This window comes from Centruroides vittatus, unplaced genomic scaffold, assembly GCF_030686945.1.
Source record: "Centruroides vittatus isolate TY-2023 unplaced genomic scaffold, ASM3068694v2 contig_620, whole genome shotgun sequence".
NCBI lineage: Eukaryota > Metazoa > Arthropoda > Arachnida > Scorpiones > Buthidae > Centruroides > Centruroides vittatus.
This window is the reverse complement of record NW_027122381.1, coordinates 2,481,615-2,503,285: the sequence shown is the minus strand read 5'-3', so window position 1 is coordinate 2,503,285 and position 21,671 is coordinate 2,481,615. Positions and strand designations below refer to the sequence as shown.

Genomic DNA, 21,671 nt, shown 5'->3' with positions numbered 1-21,671 from the left:
ATGGAACAGTTCAAATATATTATTGGGGGGTTTCTATTTGTGATATTTTGTTGCTATTGTTTTTGTCAATGTTTTTAAAATTAACATGATTTCAAATGTTATCTTTTGTATATAATGAGAAATGCTCATTCTTTACTTTATATATAAAATAAATTATATATTAGTTACTCATCTTCTAGAAATAGATAAATAATTCTTTCATTAAATACAATATGTTTCAATAAAACATTTCGTAAATCATTTTAAAATAACATTCTAATCTGTATGTCATCAATGCCATAAGATATCGAGCTAGATACAGGCTATATTATTATTTAATTACGAAATAATTTAATACTAGAGTTAGATGCTATTTCTTATTAACTTTAATAATTATAATTTAATGTTCAGCATTAATAAAAGTTACCAAAATAATTAATTTACTGTGTTTTTGTTATTTCTTACTCCTGTTTTTAGGTATTCAGCCAAATAGCGAAAAATAGGCTGAATAGGCCAAATACAGAGTAGTAACCAAATATTTGTTACATCACTAATATATATACATATCCCCTATATATACAGTATATATACATATGTGAGGCCCAGAAATAACCCCCCAAAGGGGATATGTACAAGTTTGTTAAGTCAAACCCTAAGATTATAACTTTTATAAGTGTCGAGTCGGCGACACCGGACTTAGATGTCGACGCTCATAAAGAGTAACGGGAAAAACAAAATTTTAGGTAAAGAAAATTTAGAAAGAAAAATATTAAAAATTAAGACGCAGTTTAGAAAGCAAAACGAAACTAGAAAGAAAAAAGAAAAAATATCAAAATGAGCGTTGGTGTCATAGTCAACAATTAAACGCGATCATAGTCTAAAAGACGGTGTCGGATAAACCTTCTCTTGTCGACCTTTCCTGTGACCTAACAAAGCTCCATTTACACCTGGAGACAGGTGGGAAACCAATTGGGAAGCGAGGAGGAGAAGAGTTAGCCAATTAGCGATGATTCGATCCCGAGAGAATTATAAAGCCTCCAATGTCAAGGACAGAAGAGCTTCCTCTAGACTACCCGTTGTGTTCCTTTACCTCCAATAGTAGTGTTTCTGTTCATCTTTTGTGCACTGTCTCTTCAGAATTTCGAACTTTTAACAACGACGTTGCTACGGGGCCCCTCCAGCATAGGACCAGACCGAAACCAAAAACAACCTAAAGCTCTGAACTCAAGGACCATTGCTAAATTTATGTAAGCATTTTCGACTAAAATAAACGGTTTCTATGTGAAACGCTTGTTTTTCTGCCTCCTCAAAACCGCCACCCACATGCGAATAGCCCTTAGCCATCCCAACGGTTGGGAATAAAAACTCCCCCCATTTCGGCGAACTTACACATATACATACAGTAGACTCCCGTATAACGCACTCCCGTAAAACGCAAATTTGTACAATGCGACGAAAAAATTGCAACTAGTACTCATACAGCGCAATAAACAGTCCCATATAATGCATAAGATAAATTTAACATTTTCACATAGTTTCTGATTTTTTATTTAGAAAAGCAAATGTATACACTTACCTGTTGTTTATATATGAATAGTGAAGCTGATAGTTTAAAGAAGCAGCGGTTTATAAAAAAAATAATACATACTCATTTAAAGGTATAAGAGGAAAATAATTTTATTCAACTTAAAATAAAATTATGCACTTCGCTGTTTAACATTTATTCACTATTGGAAGTATCAACAAATAAGTTCCAACGATGCCGTTTTGTTAATATTGGTTGTATAGTACAGATTTATTGACAACCGTTACAATTTACAGACTCCTGAATTTGCATAAATTGATCTGTCCTGTATAACGTTGTAGGAAATCCCGTATAACGCGATTTCCTACAACGTGGAATGTATCCCCCGCATTATACAAGAGTCTACTGTATATATATAAAGGTTTTTTCAGATCCCAACTCTGCTACAGTACTCAGATTCCCGGATATATATACCTCCAAGAATCTGGGTACTGTAGCAGAGTTGGGACCTGAAAAAAAAAACCTTTTGTTCAAATGCAAAATAAAGTTAATTCTTTATGTATTATACTTTTGTGTTATTACTTCTCATGTCATACATCACACTAAGACATATGGAATATATTACTGGATGTGTCCAGCTTGTTATATATATATATAGCCCTACTGAACAGAGACTAAGAGAACTAACAGAAATCTCTAATAAACTTGATATTCTCATCAACAACATTGACAATGACAATGCAATATGTGAATCAAAAAACTAAGTTATTGATAAAATTATATAAACTAGAGACAACTAAATCATGTAATCCTTTATTTGGTATGTGTGAAATCTGGTACAGTGGTTAATCTGCCAGCTACTAATAAGAAGCTGAGACCACCTAAGGATATCTTTCTAGTTTACAGAAAAGGTAGAAATAAAAACAGTAATAATGTTTATAAGTTAATTCAGGAAAAAAACAAACCCTCTTCTTTATGTATTGCTGTTATCAAATGTCACGGTGTGCCGTGACATTTCATGACAGGGAAGCTGTGTTTCCGTAAGAAGCCAACTTCCAGGTGCAATCAGTTAATTGCACGTCAGTGATGGTCTAGGGCAGGGGTGGCAAACAAGTCGATCACGATCAACCGGTCGATCACCAAGCCAATTTTGGTCGATCGCTCGCGATGTCTTGACTTAATGTGTTATATTTGTAACCGAACGCAACAGTATGCATGCAGTTATGACTCGACTCATAAGCAGTACACTGCGTACTGAAACACAGTGTATAAACATAGCATGTATTTCACACCTCCCCCTCCCCACTTAGACTATGCCTATGACAACAAGTCGATCACGACACATTTTTAAGATAAAAAGTAGATCTTATGTACACAAAAGTTGGCCACCCCTGGTCTAGGGCAACGGTGGGCAACCCCCGGCCCGAGGACCAGCTACGGCCCGCGAAAAGTTTCTAACCGGCCTGCGAGATCTTTAATAGATTATTAAATTGGAAAAATAACTAATTAATAGTTATTTTTCCAATTCTTTGTAATTTTCGATAACGATAAGAGAAATAAATGTAGTAATTAACTTTTTATTTATTTATTTCATATTTGCAGACTTAAAAAATTACAGGTTACAAGAAGGTGTCAATTAACTACTACGGTCCGCGAAAAGAACATAAAATTTATTCTGGTCCATGTTATAAAAAAGGTTGCCCACCCTAGACTCTAAGATCCATTCGTATTCATTTGTTCGATAAGCCAGTAAAAACTGTAGACTTCTCTAAATGAATTTTTAATTGATTATCTGACGTACTTAATAAATAAACAAGTTCAATATAATTACCTCTGTTATTAGATTCAATACATTCCCTATGCCCTCTAAATGCCAATTCTTGCTTTGATAAAAAAACATATATTGTATCTAAATTAATAGATATTACATGTATTAGCCATAACTATCTTATTATAATTTTCAATATTAATTTTATATTGTTTACTAATGTTAAATTCTATTCTATTTTGATTTCCAAATTCCTTCAATTTTACGAAAAAATCGATGTGACATTTACGATTTTCGTGTCTTTTTCTAGCTTTACTCAAATTATTTAAATCGTCAAAGCCATTCTTATTCCACACACTAATTTCATTTGAAAATAATAGGCAAGGCCAACAAAACAATTTTTGCATTTTTATGCATCCACAAAGCCATTTTATGTTTTCATAAATTTTATCGTAAAAATGTCAAACAAATTTTTTTGTTGAAGTATTTATACACTGCTGGCCATCCAAAATGCAACACCAAGAAGGACCAGAGATATCACAACCAAATTCATTTGGGAAATAACATATTGTACAAGATCAAATGATTGAAAATACAGTCTCTTGTGAAGTGAGGAAGATGATGAAATCAGTATGGGGTGTTGCCGCCATTGCTGGCTATAACCACTGCTACACGCCTCGGCCTTGAGTCAAAGAGGTTTTGGATATGTTGTTGGGGTATAGCATTTCATGCTGCTTCCACATATTGCCAAAGTTGATCTGGTGTAGCAGCGGGTGGTGTATCCCGGGCCAGTCGTTCTGCAATCATCAACCAGACATTTTCTATAGGCAAGATCGGGAGAACAAGGAGGCCAAGGCATCAATGCAATCTGATGGGTGAAGAAGAAGTCTTGAGCAATGCGTGGTGCCATGTGTGGTTGCGCATTATCCTGTTGGAATGTGGCCATTGGCAAGCTCTGAAGGTATGAGAGGACAACAGGCTGCAACACCTCACAGATATAGCGCTGGCTGGTCAATGTACCAGCAATGCGTACTAGGACGGTGCGGGAGTGGAATCCAATACCACCCCAAACCATAATACCGGGTCTAGGACCAGTATGGCGATGCATAAGGCAACAGTTCAGCAGTCTCTCACCACGGTGTCTCCAGACTCTAATCCGACCATCGTGGTGTTGCAGGCAGAAGCGAGATTCGTCAGTAAAAACAATGTCATTCCATTCAGTTGTCCATGTCCGTCGTTCATTGCACCATTGCCGGCGCAAACGCCTGTGGTTTTGACTCAACAGTAAACGCTGCAATGGACATCTTGCGGACATTCCACTCTGTTGCAAACGATGTCGAATGGTACATGTGGACATGCATAACCAGAGGATGCCCGCAGGGGTCAGTCTCAGGACCCCTACTATGGAACGTCACATTTGACTCTTTTCTCAGAGAAGATTTTGGCCAAACCAGGTGCTACGCCTACGCCGACGTTTTCATGCTTCTAGGAGGTCGGTCCAGGGCTGACCTCGAGAGCAAGGCTAGCAACTTGTTACAAAATATCCACAATTGGGGTAACAAGCACAAGTTGCGCTTCAACCCGCAGAAGACAAGGGCAATCGTGTTCAATTGACCCGGTCAACCCAACTTGTATTTATGTCCACCTCATTTCAAAATGCAAGGTAAAACGATTACAGTGGAGAAAACCTTGAAGTATTTGGGCGTAATCCTCGATTTCCGCCTTTCTTGGCACGCTCACGTAGACTACATCGCAAGCCAAACAGGCCTCATACTGCAATCTTTCGCCCAGGTGGCCAAGAGAGACTAGGGCCTCTCTGCAGGTGCAATGTTGGCAATCTACGATGGGCTATACCTACCAGTTATTACCTATGCGTGTGGTACCTGGGGATGGGCCACACGCAAAGTCCATATCAACAGGAAGCTTGTATCATCCCAAAGACACGCTCTCATTCTAATAACAAAAGCTTTTTGCACCACTAGCAACCGCTGCCTTCAGGTGGTGGCGAGGAAACCACCTGTGGACCTTGTCATTAAACAGCGAGAGAGTTATTATCACCTTAAATGGGGTGGAACTATACAGACCTCTGTGCGTACAGTTAACCACAATGATATAGAGTGGCCCTTTCCCTACAAGGATCTGCCGTCACCTGAAACTACTAACTTCTGCATTATCAACAACACTAAGTACTGAGATAAATGTTTATACTGATGGTTCTCGAATTAATGACTCGACTGGGTGCAGCTATGTAATTTATGTTGAAAACACCGAGATCTATCATCAAATCCACAAACTCAGTAATCAGTGCACAGTGTTTCAAGCTGAACTGTTCGCAATAAACATGGCTATCGATCACATAAACAGCAATTACAACAATTCTTTCATTTCTATTCATACTGACTCCCTCTCAGCCTACAACACAATTATGAACAATAAACTCCATTCTCTTGCTCAATGTATTCATAATTCCATACAGAATTCTACAAACAAATTCAATATCTCTTGGGTTAGACCCCACCAGGGGACGGTGAGCAATGAGAGGGCAGACCACCTACCGAAAGAGGCTGCCATGAATGAATCACTTCCTATCTCATATAGTAAGATCAGTCAGTGCACACTTCGCGGGATGCTGTGGGAGGATACATTACAACTGTGGCAGAATACTTGGGATCAACAAAACCACCATCTTACGTACCAATTCATCCCAGACCTGAAGAATTTTATCAGTAACAGGTGGTACACCTCTGACTGCATGACACAAATCTTGACAAATTCACGAGCTACCTCGCGAGATTTACTGGCAGGACTTGCAACATATGCCCAACTTGCTTCACGGAAGATGGTTCCACCCATTACCTCTTCTACGGTATGATACTCGGTTGTGAAAGACTACAACTACAACTCCTGCTCGAGGAACAGGGGATTGCTTGGCCATGTGCCCCATCTGATATTTGGCTTACTAAAGAAATCTACCAGGCTTTCAAAAACCTAGCAAGACAAATAAATTATGTCATGCATAGCAATATCTTCAATTAATATCAGCACCACTCTGCTTGGCATTGGGTTGTATTGTGACTGTTTACTACAACCATGTTTTAGGAATCATTTATAGAGGCATACTTCCAGGTTACAACTCACCACTAATCTTATTGCGAGGGCTGGCTTTTGGACAACCATCGACATACTTTGCAACACGCGACAAACCAGCCGTGTATTTCAACAACTGTTGAAAATCCTCCACAAGTAAAATATGTCGCGTAGTGACCCTCTCTATGCTTTGGGACGCTTGTAGACATCCTGTTCTTCTCTTCACGTGCAATATTGTCGCGTGTTGAAACTTTCTTACCATGTAAGTTCGCATAGAGTCCACTCTTGTATATACCTACTCCTTTTCTTTATAGTATATTGTTCGTATATACTATTAATGTATTCTTTTCCCCATAATGCTTGTTGTGAAGCCGGAAAAATGTACAATTTTGTACGAAATAAAATAAAAAATGACTGGTAAATGACTGGTACGCGTGGACACTGATTGTTGCGCAACAGACCGAATTTGTTGTGATATGGTTTGTGATGTGGAACAGCGATCCATCACTGCCATGTGCACGATATGCCTGCCATCATGTGCAGTGGTGCAACGAGGTGGGTGCAATCGGTCCTGTCGGTCTGTCATTCCTTCCTGCATCCAATGGTTACAGATCCACATCACAGTTGCTTGGTTACGTCCGACACAATCGGCGATTTTTCTGAAGGATAATCCTCAATCCCTATAGGCAACTATTCTTCTTCAGTTGAACTCAGAAACGTGCTCAAAAGGCGCTCGTTTTCTTCTGTGTGGCATACTGAAGCTGCTTACGCCAAAAAAACGCACAAAAGAACAATTCCAGTACTTCAAAATGGCCTTCTATTCTCCCTTCATATAGCACTTGCAGGTGGCACAACAGGCACCCGTGATGTGCATCTGTGCTGAAATGCTAATCATTTGCATATCTCATCGCCGCAAACGCATGGTGCAAATTTTACTTGATTTGGACGCTTCCTTCGGAGTGTTGCATTTTCGATGGCCAGCAGCGTATTTAATTTAGGCATTGGTCTTTCCCTTTTAATAATGTTTTCTATTTCATTATATGGTCTTGAGCCAAAACTTTTTAAAAGTAAATTTTCAATATCACAATTACAGTCTAAATCGCTAGCCATGATATAAAGGCTGAAATTAAAAATAAAATTATTAAAACTTACTTAGTAAAATAAAATTTGTAATGGATATACAATTACACATACCTGGTACAAAATATTCAATTGTATGAATATACTTTTAAAGAAAATTATAATTAAATATAGTTTTGCGAAGAAACGTATATAAAAATAACATAAAATATTCTTTACTTTTTAAATATTAAAACAATCCACTTAGTTAAAATTGCTCCCTACAAGTGGCTCGTGAATGGAATCAGAGACGATTTTGGTAGGCGTGCAGTGCGTGCATGCATGACAAATCCCGAGGGTGCCGATACCAGTCAATGTCAAATGCCTCTTGTCGCATCACTAGTGTATCTCAAAGGACGCGACAGGGCTGTTGTAAATTTTAAACGTTTCTCACCATAGATGTAAAAATCTAAATATGTTAAACTTAATAGTCATTTGTTTTCTAACTACTGTAATTCGTTTTAGTACCAGGTGTACACGGAAATCAGTTCCCCACTGTACTGAGCTAGTAATTGTTTGGTTAAGCTTTTGTTTAAGTAAAATTCTGGCTCTTTCAGCAGGGTTTTATTTATGTCCCCATTCCCTAATCTCTTAATTATTTAACTACTACTTAGTAGAAATAAGTCAAAACCAGTTACTTTGTACCTGAATATCTGTAGTCTTGGGAAAACAGTGGAAAGACAAATTTTTATGACAACGGATATATAAATCGTAAATTTAAGGAAAATAAATTCTAGAGCTTTTTTTGTACCATTGTACGTCTCGTTCATTAAATTTGGTTGTAAATGATGCCAAAGTAACAGTTAATTTTTTTAACACTAATAGAATTGTACACGTTTTTTCTGCATCACCTTACAGATGGGACATACTAAATCGTAATATCACCGGTTTAACATTGAATTCCATAAGTAATATAAGATGGGAGAGCGGAATAAACATATCAAATATTTTAATGGATTTTTTTTTAACTCCTGTCAACTATACAGAACTATCATAAAAACATGCCAGTAAACTCCTATCAGTTGGGTTAAATTATAAATCTAGTCCAAGGGTGGGCAACCTTTTTTATAACATGGGCCAGAATAAATTTTACGTTTTTTCCACGAGCCGTAGTAATTAATTGACGCCTTCGTGTGACCTGTAATTTTTTTAGTCCGCAAATATGAAATAAATAAATAAAAAAGGTCGTCAGTTACCTGAAGAAGAACTTTATAGTTCGAAAACGTTTGTAACGATTTTCAGAGAAGCTCACCGGTAACAGGCTTTAAGTAGGTTTTATTAGTTTAATCCGGGGTAGTAGCGGTTGTCCCCCAAATAAATAAAAAGTTAATTACTACATTTATTTCTCTTATCGTTTTCGAAAATTACAAAGAATTGGAAAAATAACTATTAATTAGTTATTTTTCCAATTTAATAATCTATTAAAGATCTCGAGGGACAGATAGAAACTTTTTGCAGGCCAAGCTGGTCCGCGGGCCTGGGGTTGCCCGCCGTTGATCTAGTCTACTCATGATTCACATAATCGGGCGAGGGCGGCCGAATATCTAGCAGGCAGGTGGCTAACAGCCCAGAACCGGTCCTGGATATAAAATTGGATGCTTTATGCGTGTGTTGTTTCCACCAGCTAAACTGTGACGTTGGTGCTCTGTAAAGCGCATGCGCCAATTCCTATAATCTGGCTGCTTGGAAGCTGATAGGCAGGCGGCTAACAGCCCAGAACCGGTCCAGGATATAAAATTAGAAGCATTATACATGTGCAGCTTTCACCAGCTAAACCGGGTGAGGTTGGTGCTCCGTAAACCGCATGTGCCAATGCCTATAATCTGACTGATTGAAAACTGACCCAGTTTTGACATTCCTTCCACCACTGAACTATTCGAATATACAATAGTGATCTTATCGTTTTTTTTCACATGTAGTATAAAAATTTGTAAAAGATACATAATGCAGTTATAATAAAATATTAATTTTAATTAATTCAAAGTACGTTAAAATATGAAAATTTATATTTTAGAAAATACAAGAGAAGGTCATTGGAAGGTGGAAGCAGTGCTTCCATCGCTTCCAATGACGGCACGCCACTGATGTATTGGCATAGAACAGGTATGATTGGTGGTGGTGGAATTGCCATGAATTTGGAGAAAAGAGAAAAGAAATGCATTAAAGATAATCTCCGCAAAATCACTGGTATAAAGCAAAATATGTAATTACCAACAACCAGCATGAATTAGATTTAACTAATCGAAAAACAAACGTTTTCCTCTGTTTTTAATGGTCATAATCAGGTTTAGAACTAATAGAATGCTTGTTAAAAGAACAAAAATTTAAAAATGTTTTGCACATTGTGAAAATACATGCATGCTCAACGCTGCATTTAACAAGATCTTCAAACTGAATTACAATTTAAAAAAAAAAATGGTTTACATAAAATATAAAATTCAAACTTAACTCAAGATCTATTGTAAGTCAAAGCACACCCTCCACACAATTGCTAGTGAGTCCATTTCTTTAAAAGTTAATTGCTGTCCTTCTTTTAAATGCTTTGAATATTTAGGTCTTTCCACTATTGCATTAGCTCCTTTTGTTGTTGATAATGATGTGCAAGTTAAATTAAAGACGCCTAATTATTACAATGCTGCAATGACGTAGTCAATCTGAAATATCTTGAACTAGAAATATTACTGTTTATGTTCAGGAAAGAGGTTGTTCCCATGGGCAGCCCCACCTCCAGGATCCTTTGTGAACTTGTCATTCTCCAATTGCAAAAAGAGATTCCACCAATGCTTCTACATCAAATTGTAGTTTACGTTAGGTATGTCCATGATATTCTTATTTTATGGCACAAAAAACTGGACCTGAATCTGTTCTTAAACAAACTCAATGACAATCCTTATGGTCTCCTTCTAAGCTTGGAACAAGAAAGTTACACTTCAGTCCATTTTTTGGAAATATCTATCACCTGTAAAGCTGTTAATACATCTGGGCCCAAGGGGCTTTTGAAATAAACAAGGCTGACCTGACTGGCAACTGTATTAACTTTAGACAGAAAAAGTGTCTCGTGCTTGGCAATGTTTTTACAAAATGCCAGAAATTGCCAACATAAATTATGTTGGGTTATGTGAGATATACTCGGTTAACACTGGTGGCTGTGTACTATGCAGGACCAAAGTCAAAACATAGTAACTAAAACAAAAATTAAAGAAGTGTAACAGAGTGTGTGTGTGTGTGTGTGTGTGTGTGTGTGTGTGAGTGTGTGTATATTTAGGAATTTCCTCACAATATCACATGTATTCAATATAGTGGCCTTCTATAGTGTGACGTATGTATTTCTATTCAATTGTAATGTGCCCAGGCTTTTGCATAGTGTGTGTGGTATGACACCTGTACAAGAGAGAACAACAGGTACTGTACAATAAGCACCTATCCATCCTCCACAGATGCCTTATTTCCTGGGCAAGTTCTGTGTACTTGCTGACTTTTTCAGTGCATGTGTTTTGCACATTGTGAGTGTTTGGAACGGATATATCTATAATGTACGTGATTTCATTGTGTTTGTCAATAAGTGTGATGTCTGGTCTGTTATGGTAAATTGTTTTATCTGTGATTATGGCTCTGTCATAGTACATTTTGTGCATTATGTTTTCCAATACTGTCTGTGGAATGTATCTGTAGTATGGTTTGTGGACGTCTACTAATTTGTGTTTCTTCGCAAGCTCCTGATGTATTATATTTGCTACTTGATTATCTTTGTGTAAATAATCTGTCTGTTCCAAGAGCTTGCAACTGGAAGTGATGTGTTGTATAGTTTCTGGCATGATGTGACTTTTTCTGCATGTGTCATTTGTGAGTGTTGTATCTTTGAGTATGTGTTTTCTGTAGTTTTTAGTATTTATGACCTGATCCTGTATGGCAATCATGAATCTTTCTGTCTCCCCAAAGAGGCATCCCTGAGCTAACCAGCTGTTTGACGCAGTTTTGTCAACAAAATCCTGGGCTAGGTCACAAGGATGCCTGCCATGGAATGCCTTTTGAGCTCACAATTGCTTAATGGTGTCTATGCTTTGTCCATATGTTGTGAGTGTAAATTTAATACTGTGTTATTCGAGTCTGCTAGAGTTACTGCTTTAAATAACTGATGTTTCTTGCTTTTTGTATAAAAACTCTCGCAATGTCTGTATTCGTTTGTAGTGAAGGTTAACTATGTCAATCAGGCCACGTCCGCCATCTTTACATGGAAAAGTTAGCTTTTTCTATGGTGGATTTAGGATGATGTTCTTTATGCTTATTGAGTGTTGTTCTTGTTTTTGTTTGGAGTTGGGTCAAGATCTGTGTGAGTCCAATGTATAACTCCAAAAGAATATGTGAGTACTGGGATGACATATGTGTTTATTGCTTTAAATGTGTGTTTTGCATTTAACTGTGTTCTGAGAATAGCATTTAACCTACTTTGGTATTCTTTAATTAATCTTTGCTTTATTTGTGTATGTTCTGTTAGTTTGGCCTGTTGGAATCCTAAATACTTGTAGAACTCGCCCTCTTCCATGGATTCAATAACGTCCTCATTTCCAAGTGCAAAATCTTCTTTCTTCAAGATTCTTTTTCTGTGTGAAGTATTTTGCATTTGTCTAGGCCAAACTTCATTTGTATGTCCTTGGTGTATGAATGTGTGATTTGTAGGAGTTGATGAAGTTGTTTTTGTGTGGATGTTTTATGTTGTCCATGTACAGTACATGAGATGTGTAAACTGTGTTGTTTTTTATGTCTGATATTGTAACCATATTGCGTGTTGTTTAACATGTTGGATAATGGGTTCAGGGCTAAGCAGAACCAGAGAGGACTCAAGGAATTTCCTTGAAAAATTCCTCACCTAATAAAAATTTGGTTTGTTTGTATGGAAGTGTTACTAACCCTTAGATGTAGAGTTGTTCTCCAGTGCTGAATAGTGTTTTGAAAGAATGCAATGAGTGATGAATGTATTTTGTACATGTGTAGAATATGTAGCAGCCAACTGTGTGGAATACTTTTCTGAAGTCTATATATGCCATGTATACGTTTCTGTGTTGTTTGTGTGCTTGCCATAGAATGACTGAATCTATGAGTAACTGTTCTTTGCATCCCCTGTGGTTTCTACGGAAACCTTTTTGTTGTTCCATAAAAATGTTGTGTTCTTCAACATGTTTGTGTATTTTGTTTGCGATACAGACTGTCAATAATTTGTAGAGCATTGGAAGATATGTAATTGGTCTGTATTGTGTGGGATCTGTGGTATTGTTGTTCTTAGGTTTCATGTAGGTGATGCCCTGAGTAAGAAATTTTGTCATGTCTTGTGGATTGATGATGATGTGTGTTAGATGTTTAGCTAGTTCTTGGTGCAGTGATGTAAACTTTTTATACCAGAAATTGTGAATGTTGTCTACACCAGGTGTCTTCCAGTTGTGTGTTCTGTTAACAGAGTAGCAGATATCATGTACATTTATTTCAGTACAAGGCATAGTTGATATGTTATGAAAGTTTTTGTTCTCCTCCTTAATCCAGCCAGCATCAGCATTGTGCATGACAGCACTAGAGCAAAGAGAAGACCAATAAGTTGTTCTTCTTCTGTTGGTGTGCCACTGTACTGTGTATCAGTGTTTGTTTTAGTACTGATTTGTCTATAGAAGAATTTTTCATTGTTTGTGAATCAGCGGCATGTCGTGACATTTGATGATAAGGAAGCTGTGTTTCTGTAAGATGCCGACTTCCAGGGGCAATCAGTTAATTGCGCATCGGTAATGGTCTAGGGTCCATTTGTACGTGCATAATGGCGGAAGAGAAAGACGACAAGTATCTGACAAATATCTGACCACATTGACGCCCAGGTCAAAGCAAACTATTTTGTACATAGTATACGTTTATTTTAACATAAAATAAACATATACTATGTACAAAATAGTTTGCTTTAGGACAATCAACCGTTTGCATGTCCTGGGCGTCGATGTGGTTCTTTGATGGTCGATCAAAAATGGACCCTGGACATTGTCGTCGACAAGTTTGTAAGGCACGGGGAGACTTCGTCCGTAGGCGTCGGGGACATGGTCTAAGTCCGAAGTGGCACGATTTACAGGTTGGCACAATAGACGAGAAATTTTTTTTCCCCTTCTTTTTTTGCATATTGACACACAGTGTTTTGGTTATTCGGAACGTTAACCGAGTGCCGGGTGTCCTCGATTGTCAAAGATTATATCAATCTCCATTCTTTCTTTCATCCATTTTGATTGGTCGTTCTCCCTCAATCACGCTTCCCGAGTGGTTGGTCCTGGTTACTAAACATAACGAGACTCTTACCTGGAGCAAGAGAAAAGTCAAAATCAAAGACGAATTCGATCTTCCATCGATCATAGGACGACTTCCTTCCGCGATTTATGGTTTCTGCCTGGCAGTTTGATATAAACAATGGGTGTCCGACTACAAACGACTTTTACCTATGTTTTTTTAAACTAATAAATTTTTCTCTAAATTAACCGTTTTTCGCGTCTTTCGTGACGAATCAGACCTGTCCGGTACATGACATTTCCATAAAAGTTTTAAACAAATACTGGAAATGACAAAAATAAACAATTTATGTATTTTAGTTCTAAAGTACAAATAATACATACATAATACAAATTGATACGATACAAACAATGATATAAAAAATTAAAAAAAACAAGTTTTTCTAAACTAACTCTATTCAGCGATTTTTTCGGCAAAGTTGTTAATTACTTTATCATAAAAGTCGCTGGTCGTTGGCTCCATCAACGTATTTGAAAGCTCTCTTTCTATCGAAAGCAACGCTAGCGACCACAATTTTTCCTCCGACCAAGTGTTCCTGGCCAATGTATAAATTTGCTTCGTGGTCAAAAAACTGCGCTCAACAGATGCACTGGTAGATGGTACCATAAAAATTAATGTACGTCTTTGTTCGGATTGACATTAATTATAATACTTTTCATATCTAAGAGTTACTTGTCAATATAGTCTGGACACAAATATAAATAGTGAATCGCAATATGTAATTTATATAATTCAAAAAATTTCCCATAAAATTTACTTAATTTAAAGAATTAAAACACGCTTGGAAAAATTGTTTTTCATAATATTAAAATTATTAACATCTAAAAGTGATAAAAATTCTAAAGATTTTGTCTGAAAATCTATCAATATAATTACAATATAATTAAAAGAAAATTATAATTAAATATAACTTTGCAAAGAAACATACATAAAAATAATATTGAATACTCTTTACTTTTTAAATCTTAAACAATTCACTTAATCAGATAGCTCCCTACCCAGTGGCTAAGGGATAGAATCATTGGAAGCATTACGTGTGTGTAGCTTCCACCAGCTACACCGGGGGAGGTTGGGGCTCTGTAAAGCAAAGGCGCAAATGCCTATAATTGGGCTGCTTGGAAGCTGACCTAGTTTTGACAATACAGCACTTCCATTTCTCCACTGATATTCGAATATACAATAGCAATCTTATCGTTTTTTTTCACATGTAGTATAGAAATTTGTAATAAGATACATAAAATTAATATTTTATTATAACTGCATTAATTAATTCAAAGTACGTTCAAATATGAAAATAATCGCCCAATATGAATTTATATTTTAGAAAATACAAGGGAAGTGGCGCTTCCACCACTTACAATGGCGGCACACCACTGTTGTGAATAATTTATTTTGTTGTTTTCGTAATGAACATGTTTTGTATCATTTGAGTCTATGTGCTTTGGCTACAAGTTTTTGTTTTAGTGTATCAATGTATTCTGTAATGTGTGTCTTATGATGTTCATGTTTTGTGTGTGTTTTGATTTTTTTGAAAAAATGTTTTTGAGTTGTTTCTTTAATTTGGGTGTTAGGTTGTTTTTAGTGTATTGTGTCAGCCTGCCTAATTGCAGTCTAATGTCATTTATTTGTGTTTCTATTCTTCTCTGCCAAGCAGGCTTGTGATAGAATTGTGTTTTGTATCTGTCTGCAATTGTATGACTGCCCCAGCATAAACTAATGTATGAATGTGTGAGAGTGTAGAAATTGAATGAATGTAGTATGGTAGTGAGTGTTTACATAATTTAGTGTTTTTCCTACTTCCTTTGACATGTTGATTTTTGGTCGTCCACTCGCTCTCGAGTCCGAGTCTAGAATGATCGTTACCCCACACCCCCAACATACATCCGGGTGCTAGTTCTTTGTTTTCTCCACACCGTTCTCGGAACATTTTCGGCCCCACCCAATAAGGAAGCGAAGGATTAAAAGATATAGGAATAGGAAAACAGAGAATGCCAGGACGGACAATTAATACTAGACTTACCATTAACGTGTATATACAATATTATGGCGTAATGCCACAGAAGTAATAATGTCTAAGAGGAAGACTGTAGTATCAATGATTGAGGTAAAAAAGGAACTTATCACAAAGCATGAGAGTTAAATATGTAATGGATCTGGTGACTGTGTTTAAGATGCTGAAGTTGTTGGCATGCACCTTTCTTAAGAACAATGAAGCAATAAAAGTTGCAAATGATGCTAAAAGTGTGACAATATTGATCTCCAGGAGATTAGAAAAATGTACAAAGCTTAAAGTTTGAAATACATGAAACTGCTAAAAATGCCACTGCCATTAACTGTAATGGAACAGAATCCATCTCTCTTGCATGGAAAGTGCACTTTCACATTGACTGAAAATTGTATATCTTTTTATTTATCTTCATCTTTTCTGGTTACTATCACAAACAACATTTTTCAACCAACTTTTAAATATTATGGTCCATTTCTATTTTCTTCATTTTGTGGAATTCTCTTAAACCTGAGGATGATTGTTGTAAATGAAACAACTTCTTGCAGAATCAGGTTCTTACTGAAATATAAAAAGGTTCTAGTGTGTTATATATGGTACAATATGTTAATTTTTCTTTTAAACTTATGTTCAATTACTGGCTTTTTGGTCATTAATTTATAGGGATTATTATTGTGTAATGGCAAGGATCCTTACTCCATGTAGATATGTGCAAAAATATATAGAAGTCCTTTAAAATTAGGTCCCAACATGTAGAAGTTTATGTACACTGGGGCTACTTTCAGAACACTTTCTAGTAGGTTATTTGAAAACCAATAAAATATTACACATGGTAGGTGCTCTAAAGAGCCATCTAGAAGAACCTTACCATATGATTTTGAACCTGTAGAGCCAGAGGCCACCATAAACTAATGCTGCATGAATCATATTTTATTTATCTGGGAGTGTACAGTACTGTACATATCCATACTATTGACACTTGAAATCAACCCACTTTAGAATTGCCTGATATATGGTTAGGCCTTTTCAACATGCCAAAGGAAACCTACGATAACATGAGAAGTGGCCATGATCCATTTAGCTTTGTTTGTTGTACTAATAATTTTTCCAGTGTAAATTAATTTTGTTGTTTTATAATTTAATCAAAATTTTTTTATTCTTTGTTTTGTTATATATTTCAAACTTCAATTTTCTATATGCTATATGTTTAAATTTGTAAATAGTTCCATTTTCAAACTAGAAAAAAAATAATTAAAAATTTTTTTAAATGGTTCTATTTTGAACTCCAAAAATATTCTGTTCTGTGTTTCGTTCAGAATTCTTTTGCCTGAAGATGATGAATATACTTCATTAATTAAAAGTGCTAGTGTTTAAAAATTTAATAAAGCTTCTTTAATATTGTAAGACTATTTCTACAGAATACACTTGGTGTCAAGTGTATGTATTGCCTCTTTTGAATAGCTAATTTAGCAAAGACCTCATACCAACATAATAATCAATATAATCACTAACACTTCTATTCCACAAAGCATAAAGCATATTTTTCTCCTCCTGTACAGCAAATATTATTTGAAATTTTAGATAGAGATGTATAAAAAGAGTTAAAAGAGTCACCTATTATTAATTGGAGTCTTGAGCTTATGGAAAGGCTAGTTCACAGCTTTATGCATTGAGGAATAATAATCAATACTCACATACTTCAAGCTCTGCCCATGATATTAACTTCTGCATGATCTCTTTTAAATACTCTTCAATACAAGTGTACAGATTATCTGTTATTGTAAGAAAAACAAACTTTGTGTGAGAGAAATACAGACATTAGTATAAAAACAGAAAATGTAGAAATTACAGTGTACAGTTCTTACAGATATTCAAGAGTCAAATGAAGTCAAGGCATGAGAGATAGTTGAGCAATAGAAAACAAGAAAAAAAGAAAAAAAAGGCAGTTTAAGAAGCTAAATCAAATCAGGTAGAACGCCAAAATCTCAAAAAGAAATGAAATATATATAACACTAAGAAAAATTATATTATTATGTGCAGCCAAAATGTGAAATATATTAAAAACAGGAAAAAAGCTAAGTGCAGTTAAAATGGACACATAAGATCATAAAAATCATCATTGAAAATAATAATGCTGAATTCATTATTGGGCCATAACCTAGGTAATTACACTAGTCAAAACCTTTAATGGAGAAAGAAATGTTGCATAGAAAAATCACTGAATGGAGCATATGAGAAACTATTCTTAAGAAAGCGTTTTGTATGTGATCGAAGTTAAAAGTAGCTGCACAACCATTAAATATGATTTTTTGCAAATATCTATAAGTAGACAAACCTGAAATTTTGAAATTTGATCTATGGGCTGAGATATACCAGGTTATATTTCACCATGTAAAGTTCTATAGACTAATTGCCAGTTGTAAGCTCATCATATATTACATGTCAATTGAGTTTATGATTGATGTTAATTTGCATTGATCTCTACGACAGCTTTTTTATTTTAATGTTTAAGATGGGCATTTAACATGCACAATGTCACGATGAAATTAACTTTTCAAAACTAACGCACGTGCATGTTTTAACCACTCACTGGAATTCGTAGCTTGCTGTTGGATGTTACATATGGATATTTTAAATGTTTCTTGATGTTTTTATTAGCTATGATTATGGACATGCACATTCCCCAATACCTGTGGGTTTTAAATTGCTTTAGACAGAACATTAGAAATGTATCACCATATTTGTGTTTTTGTGTCAAGACAAACAGAAAAATCTATGCTTTAAAGCTCACTTTCATTTTCCTAGAAAATACACAGTTTACAACAATTCTGATCATCTTATCTAACAATAACAAATAACACAGTAAAACATACAGTAATATGTGGAAAAATGGGCACTTGAGCGAAATTGTTGTGATATTTTCATTTTTCGCATTTGTTGTAATATGCTGACCAACAACATGCACATTAGCACTACCAGAACGAATCACTTGTTTTTAGCATACTTCGCCGACATTAGTAGGGGGTACAATCTCCACAAATAATCAAAACTGTTGCTTATCCATGCGGCATAAAATTGAGAAAGTTGCTAATGAAGTGTTAATACTTAAATAGATAATTCAGGCTTGGTTTACTATATGATTATTATTCATGCCAAAATAAAAACTCCTGCAACAAGTTGAATAACTTTCTCAGCAAAAAAATTTAAAATTGTCTGCACTGCCTTCTGTTATGACATTTTATTAAAAGAAACTTTTTATATCATCAATTATTACAAAATGGCAAGAAGGCTTCATTTTTCACTCCGTAAATAAACAACTTAAAGACGTCGGTATTTATTCTACGGGAGCATTATGGATACGTTCGATACATATTTTAGGAATAGGGTTAAGAATCGATAGATATTTTAGAAACAAAACTATATTTCTCCAAATAGGTAATTTCATTTTCGACGATTTTAAGTCGTCTCGTTATCGGTATATATCCGCTCGCTAAAATTCAAACACGCTTAACAGAACCGCTCTTAACTTCGAACGTTTCGACCCGAGCGACGACGGTAACTCGATCCGGACGAGTCCGCCCTCGGTCCGAACTCCACGGCAGACCGCCAAAGCTTTCCTTCCGACCGCACCGTCGATCCGTAAACACGGAAGAAAACCTTCGAACCCCGCCGCCGCGTCGTTCGAAACAAAAAGGCTTCGGCCGAGAAAAAATTCGAGAAGAGAAAAAGTTTCCGTCCGGATACGGCGTCTTCGAGCGAGCGTGTTTCTAGCGTACCGAAAGGCGGTCTTCGCGACGCCGAATCCGAAGGGCCGCAATCCTTCGCGACGCCGAATCCGAAGGGCCGCGGTCCTTCGCGGCCGACGACGCGAAAGTCCGGCCGCGGACGTACCGAAACGACCGTTCCGAGAAGGCGAAAAGGTCGAGAGACCAAAGACGGCAGCCCGGAAAAGACCGAACGGCGTCCGCGGGACTCCGTTCCGGCAACGAGCACGCACGAAATACTCGAACGACGTCGGAGAGTAGAATAAATATAAAGTTTTTAAACATTTAAAAAGTCGTCGACCGGGAAAGGAGGCACCCTCCGGGCGGACCGACGGGACCGGGTAAAATTAGAACGGGAGGCGACGACGATTTCGCCAAAAAATCCGACCCGGCCGATAACGTCCGCGGGCCGTCGGAACGTAAAATACCGAAGTTTCTAGACTTTTCGACGACAAAATACCAAACGGAGATAAAAGAATTTGTCGTTTTTAAGAAATAGTCTACAACCCAGCAAAATCCACACACAAAAAATTCGAGGGTTAGATTTGGGGTTACAAGAAATTTGTCCATAATTATTTCCTTCCTTTCTAATTAGACGACAACCGTAGAATTTCGACGGCATTACCCATAAAATGCAAGAGAAGACGTTATCCGAGGGGGCAAGATTAAAACAAAATTAATTTGGACAAATCACAAACTTTCTCAAATCACTCTCGACCGTTCAAAGCAGAAGCGTAGAAAATTATCTACGGAAAGTGGGAGGGTCCGAAAGTAAACGTATTCTTCTTTCGTCTTTAATTAGACGGGTTAAGTTCGTAGCGGCGGGACGGCGATTTCCGCGGTATTTATTTTCGGTAAAAACTGGATTTTTCTCGCTTAAATGTGGCGATGGAAAGCGAAACCGCGGGACGTAACGACGGGGATCAATCGATAAGCGAGACATAGGAGATATAAAACGTTGGAGATTTTATAAGCATATTCCTGCATTCCGAGAAACCGCTTTTCTTTTTTACCAATTAAGAAGCGGGTGTCTAAGGTAAGAGAAAATTAGGAAAGGAAGGAACGGACGAGCGTGAAGGGAAGTGGAAGGCCGAACCAATCTTACCTTTGGCGTGGTCTTAGAAGAAAAGTTGTCGGGACATGATGGTATTTACGGAAATTTATCCAAAGATTTGGAAGCGACCAACATGACAGAGCTGCGCCTGTTCGCCTTCCGATCGATAATCACGCCAACTACCAGAGACTCCATCGGTATGGCGGTCGTCGTTCACTAAACGTTACCGTAAAAAATCGCCGCTGTTATATTAATTCTAGCAAATTTATAATTCCATTCCTTTATCCTAAACATCGATTTTTCCTTTTCCTCCGCTCTTAATTCTCGTCCCGTTAAGGTTTCGGGCTCCTTTAATTTATTTTCGTCTAAAACCGCCGTTTATTGGTCGTTTTTCCAAATGCATAAATATTTTTAATAACTTGTAAAAATGTTAACGCTTTATTCGAATTACGTTTTACTTCCGACGTGTAAAACCGAATAAAATATCGCCGTGTCTTCGATAACGGTATTAACGGATGTGACGGAGAAAACGGTAATCGTATTATTACGTCACACCAGAAAAATATTTGATAATAACGTTGCTTAGGTTTTTCCTTTATCGGAGATATTATTAGTGACGTAACAATAAAAAATGCCGATTTATATTTTAAAACTTAAATTAAAAATACTTTGATCGATATCATTACTTTGTTTGCCTAATGCTATTATTAATTAAAATTAATTTTAAACCGGGATATCGATTCGGTGTGGCAAATCTGGAATTACGCCACCCCATCGGTGACATTTTTAAAAATGTATTCCGTTATTTTATTCCATATTCGGTTAACTTTAAAAACTTAAACTTTATAAAGAGCGAGTCGTTCTTTATAAAGTTTTAAAAATTAAAATGACCGCGGCCATTTTAATTTTTAAATTCGTGCGAGAACTTCAAAAAAATTAATTTTATTCTCGAATTTATGACGATTTCTTATAGCTCGTTGTCGTAATACAATTTCCTTAAAATCTTAATATTTCACTTTGATCGTGGAATAGTCCCATACAAAAAGTCGATTCTTTTA

At 36.5% G+C, this 21,671-nt stretch overlaps 1 protein-coding gene across 1 annotated transcript in view; it reads right to left on the bottom strand.

Annotated features, from left to right (window-relative positions):
- LOC136979454 (stress-activated protein kinase JNK-like) overlaps window positions 1–21,196 on the bottom strand; it is a 119,876-nt gene extending 98,680 nt beyond the window's left edge. The window contains 1 exon segment of the mRNA XM_067275465.1: window positions 20,665–21,196. The gene's annotated coding sequence lies outside the window, so the exon portion shown is untranslated.
- Window positions 21,197–21,671: the final 475 nt, after the last annotated feature.